This window comes from Octopus bimaculoides, chromosome 26 (assembly GCF_046866305.1).
Source record: "Octopus bimaculoides isolate indiv1 chromosome 26, ASM4686630v1, whole genome shotgun sequence".
Classification (NCBI taxonomy): Eukaryota; Metazoa; Mollusca; class Cephalopoda; order Octopoda; family Octopodidae; genus Octopus; species Octopus bimaculoides.
Genome location: NC_142953.1, coordinates 23,752,753 through 23,758,752, shown reverse-complemented (window position 1 = coordinate 23,758,752; position 6,000 = coordinate 23,752,753). Strand labels below are relative to the sequence as shown.

Sequence of the window (6,000 nt, the reverse complement as noted above, 5' to 3'; positions counted from 1 at the left end):
TACAAAAGAATATATATATATATTAATTATATTTATCTTGGAAAATTTGTCAAAGATTAATTGTATAGTTGTAATTAATAAGGGTGAGTTAAACATTTAATGTAGATAAGACAATCTATATATTAGAAATTATGTCTGAAGAATATTAAAGGTGGAAAAGAGAGGAAGAAAGGAAAAGAAAGAATGAGAGTGAAAGAGTGTGTGAGAAGAGAGGGAAAAATAATAACTGAGGACAATGAATGAGAGATAGTTTAAATTTGAAAAAACTTTGAAATAGAGACATTTCATCGAGATTTTATGAGATTTTCTTCTCTTTTTTTTTTTTTTTTACTTTTCTTAAGTTCAATAAATTTTCTGACTTGAAGCTAAGTAAAATAGAGATACTAAAAGTAATATACAAGAGACTAAAATAACACAGTAATTAACAGAAATTTATTAAGAAGGTAGATTTTGATTTAATTTAAATGTGAATAATTAAACTTCTAAATACAAAACAAAACAAAAAGAAAAATAGAAAAGATAATCCCCCCCCTCCTCTAAAATATTCCCATGCAAGAATGGATAACTTTAGCAGGTACAAAAAAATAGTAAAAGAGATGCATTGATATAATTGATATAATTTCAGCAAGAATATATATCTGCCACTGGTATTATTTATCACCAGAAGAGATAAAAACTAATCTAAAGAAACCAGCATCATATTGTTAAGGAAAAACCACACACATACACACACATAATATATATAATATAATATATCTAAGTATTAATATATTTCATTGGCAGATATACATTGAAAAATTTTCATTCATTAAAACTAATATAGACAGGTAAGAAAAGCAATTATAAGTACAGAAATTTGTAAATATATTAACACAGACAACTACATACATAATGCAAATATTAATCTAGAATATTAAACATATAATCAAGGTCTGTCTATATATTTATATATATATATATATATATATATATATATCACTGTATATGCATTTGTGTGTAGCAGAGGTGTTTCAGAATATGAGTGACTGCATCAATACGTGTATACATAAGCTTGCATTTATAAATGCTAACATGTATGTGTGTGTATGTGTGTATATATATATATATATATATATATATATGAGTGTGTGTGACATAGTTTTGGTATGAATGTTTATGTTTGGGGTTAACAAGGTTCAGCTACAATATTACTTGTAAATTGAAACAAAACAAATCAAGGGAGAATCAGAAGGAAAACAAAAATATGGAAAAAATCAGAAGGAATCATGAAATCCAAAGAACGAAATTGTCTTACCTCGAAATTTTTAATTAAACTTTATCGTATTTTCAATAAATTTTCCAATTGATGCAGATAAAGATGCAACAACTTACATGCTGCACTTTAATTGCAAAAGTATGACAGACTTTTACGTGCGTGTTTATATTATATAAATATATAAGAAGTGTAAATATATATATATATGTATGTATATATATATGTATATATATTTGTTTCCTTCAGCAGCCTCTCTTTTTTAATCTCTCTCACTTTTAATCGGCAACAATTCTCATTTGTTGCTATTTTCTACACTGACTGCTAATTCACATTTGTTGCACACTTAACCAGCAAAAAGTGTTGTTTTGAGGGCGTAGCTACTGTTATTATTGTTGTTGATGTTGCTGCAGTTTTAATTCTTTCTCCTCACTTGTCACACGTGTAATCGACTAGATGTTAAAGGGCAGCTCTTAGCTTCAATTACTATTATTATTATTATTGCTATCGTTATTATTATTATTATTATTATTATTATTATTATGATTATGATTATTAGACTTTTGTTATGGGTAAGAAACCATCACAGACAACAGGCTGATCGGAGAAAGTATGAATAAGCATGCGACTTGCATGATTTCTTTCCAGGGAAAGAAGAGGAAGAGGGAGAGAATGAGGCAGACTTCACAGGGAGATTCGAAGTCAGGATGCATGTCAAGTGTTGCTGTTTGCTCCCCCCACCTTTTTTTAGTTTGTTTGTTTGCTTGCTTCTTCTATATTTATTTTTTTTATTTTATTTTTTTATTTCGCTTCTTTTTGTCATCTGCAGCTTCATCTTCCCTTCATGTTCGCTGCAGCTGCTGATTTCAGCAATGACTAGTCACTTGCTTCCACCATTTTATATATGAATCAATAGCAAAAGCAAAATATCAGTTTGTGTTGTGAACTACACAAGTTGGTGGCGACGGTGGTGGTGGCAGCAGTAGTAGTAGTAGTAGTAGCAGCAGTAGTAGCAGTAGCAGCAGTAGTATTCACTATTGGTATGTTCAGTGGTTGATATAACCAGCAAAAAGCTGATTGCAAATGCTATTATAAAGTACAGTGAAAGTAATAAAGGAGTAAAGTGATATATTTTTTTCTTTCTGGCTTTTTTTCCCTCCTACTTACTCATCATTTATTATTTTATTTTATTTCATTTGATGATTTTATTTAATTTTTTTTATTTATTTATTATTTTTTTTTTTTAAGTATTGAATATCTCTGCTACTGTTTCAGCTTCTGTCAGCTATCAAATAAGGAAATTAAATTGAAATGTTGCTATTATTTTCATAATAACAGATTTCAAAGTTTTAAAAATTCTTGAAAGATTCCTAACTATCAATGTTTACAAGAGATTCTAAACAAATGAAAGGATGAGAAGAAATTGGCGAGTCATTTCAACGTTCAGCATCACTTCGATAAGTTTGTGTTTGTGTGTGTGTGTGTGTACATATCTACTTGTTACATTCTCATTCCTCAATATGAGTTCAGTAATAATTAACTACCATCCCCCATTCTGTTATTCCTCTTTTAACATTTGTCTGGAATATATTGTTTACAATATATAAACTTATAGTACTTGCGACTCCAATGTGTGTGTGTGTGTGTGCATGTGAGTTGTGTCTGAGTATGTGTGAGTGTGTTTGTATGTAAGTTGTGTGTATGTTATGGTAAATTTGCTTGATTTAATCACCATTAAAGTTTTACAGTTCAAAGTAATCGAATGGTATCAATGAAGAATTAATGAAATATAACATTATCACCTATAACTGTCTGTTGTTATTAATTACACTAGTAATAATAATAACAGTAAGAACAGTTTAGCAGAGCTTCAGTGAACACTGCCGGAAACCTTATAATAATAATAATAATAATAATAATAATGATGATGATGATGATGATGATGATGATGATGATAATAATAATGGCTCCCAGGGTCACTATGGGAGAATAAGAACAGGTTATTATCAACTTTGATACAATATAGAATAGTGGTATAGTAACTATATACATACCGATATACATACCAATATACATACAAATATACATACACACACACACACACATATATATATATATATATATATATATATATATATATATATATATATATAGATACACACACACATATATATTCCTAGTGGTTACTATATACTTAGATACTGTAGAGTATAGTAATACAATATATATATATATATATATATATATATATATATATATGTATGTATGTATGTATGTATGTATGTATATATAGTAGTTATATATACCTAGTGACTGCAGTAAATCTAGATACCAAAGTATGAAGGTAGAGTAATCAACAAATGTGCTTATAAAAAAATGATTTGCTGAAAATGGGGCATTATTGTCCCTCCACTGTTGAAGTATTAACCATTTGGATACCAACCCACCTGAGACCACCACTGTAGTTCTATGATATAAACCTCTGGCTTTAAAGTGATCTAAATTATAACTTTCCATCAAAATTTTCATGTTAATTCACTTCTAAATACCAGCTAAGTAATAAGGAAGTTATTTGATTAAATTCTTCATTTCAAAAGGGTTAAATATTTGAGAAGTTCTTTCAATTTCAATAGCATAAAACTTTTAAAATAAACTCTGCAAGCATAATACAAGTAAAAATGTTTTTAAAAGGCATTTTTTGGTAAGATGGTTTAATAAGAATTTTATGCACAGCCACAGCTATGCATAAGGATTTCATGCATAGCTGTGGGGCTTTTATGCACTACCATGAAACAACAATGGAACCTTGATGAAAACAAAAGCTGCAACTAGTTAGCCTCAAATCAGCTAAGATCTAACAGTTCAATGATGAAAGACAACTCAGCTGTGACCGTCATTTGTCCCTGTCTGTCAGAATGCAAACACATCTACGATTATTCAATGTATTCTTATTTTAAGACAACTGGGTATAATCTGAGGAGATTTAGCCACTATTTCTAGCTTCCATAATAGCTCAGCAAACAATCTTGCAGAAAGTCCTTTTTTCACTTAATGAAAGCAAAGTTGTTATCGTTGGAAGCCATAGATTCCTTTCCTGTCTCTGGTCTTACAAAGCTGCCTCTCAATAACATTTGCTCAAAATTTACTTCCTCAATAAACTTTTATACATTACTGCTAGAGAAGACAGAACCTTGGTTCTTGATCACCTCATTCACTAAGTACAGCAAAACGTAATCACATTTCTGGGTTCATTCTGTACATCACTGGGTGGGGACCGATTTGGTACCAGGGGCTAATTGCAACTGCATAAGAACTTGAAGGAATGCATCTGTGCTGGAAAAAATGTTTGCTCACAGCTTCAAATTTGAATAGAAGCAGAATTTTGTCTGTAGAGGAGGAGTTCTCTACTTCTCTTCTGTACTAATTATTTAACTCTGTAGTCTTTATCCACAAACACTTTTCTTTTTTGATTTTTTACTTGTATCAGTCATTAGACTGTGACCATACTGGAGCACTGCCCTGGAGGGTTTAAATCAACTCCAATATCTAACAATTTCACTTACAGTCTAGGGCTATTGTAGAAGACATTTGTCCAAAGCATAGTGCAGTGAGAGTAAACTCAAAACCCTCTCTTTCTGTACGCAGTACAAACAAAATCTCTAAGTGCAACCAAGATCTTTTTTCAAATCTGAACTCTGACCATAAAGTGGGATTTCCAAAATATCATATAATGAGAGATAAATAAATTTACACAATGATATACTACAACACTGACACAGCATATAAGTGTCAAAAACAAAACTACTTCACCAACTCCCAACTACTCATAAACAATGCATGACATAAAGAATTTTGCTCTCTACATATTACATTTATAGACAATCTTCTCAACAATGGACTAACACCATTTCATTTTTCTTAACTAACATCAAAGAGAAATGACATATGTGGCAGACCATAAAAACACAAGTGTCAGACAAACAAAATAAATTTTTCTGTTCTTCTCTTATTTGTTATTCATGTGATACACTGTCTGCTCTTTCCATTTGGTCACATGATACAGTGTTGTTTATTCAGTGCTTCATCATGTTGTCATGCTCTCTCATTAGCTATGTGTCGCCCTTCATCTGCCACTGATATAACATCTTTCATCTTTCTCTATATCAGAACACACACATGCATCTGCACAGACATACCTCAAATACATATATAAACAATCTATATTGGCCTCTTGAGGTGGTTCTATATACTCTACATAACAAATAGTGCATCACAAAGGATTCAGTTTGTTTCCAGCAACCCATGCTAACCCATTGAAAAGCATAATTATATAAAACTCTAGAGTGTGTCTCACATTCAGGCATGCCACAACTGTGATCTAGGAATACAAATACATGTCTAGACTAAAGAACAATTGTCTTATAAATAAACTAACTCTTGCCATATTATCCCACTTAGTTAACAAAAATAATAGTTCATCCTCGTTAACTATTATAAATAATCACATTGGCTCCTCTGACCTAACCATTTACCTTTCTTTTGGTCGAATCCAGTGTTTCTTACACTACAAAGTCAAAATCGAATCTGTTCCTTATCTTTCTTACTTCACAGGAATGGACATTGAACCTAATTAATTTTCTCTTCATTACAGATACAATTTTAATTGATTTTAAAAAATGTCAATTCATTCACATTTATTCCTCACCTCTAACTTCTTGTATGTTTTTGCAATCTTCCCATGCTATTAT

General features: G+C 30.6%; 1 protein-coding gene across 23 annotated transcripts in view; it reads right to left on the bottom strand.

Moving 5' to 3' along the window:
* LOC106883622 (calmodulin-binding transcription activator 2) overlaps window positions 1–6,000 on the bottom strand; it is an 859,097-nt gene that overhangs the window by 436,957 nt on the left and 416,140 nt on the right. For 4 of the 23 annotated variants that reach the window (XM_089342591.1, XM_089342571.1, XM_089342595.1 and 1 more), the window contains exon 1: window positions 1,295–1,446. The exons of the other annotated variants lie outside the window; for them this stretch is intronic. The gene's annotated coding sequence lies outside the window, so the exon portion shown is untranslated. Of the gene's footprint in view, window positions 1–1,294; window positions 1,447–6,000 lie in introns of those variants that run through there. 23 annotated transcript variants of the gene reach the window in all.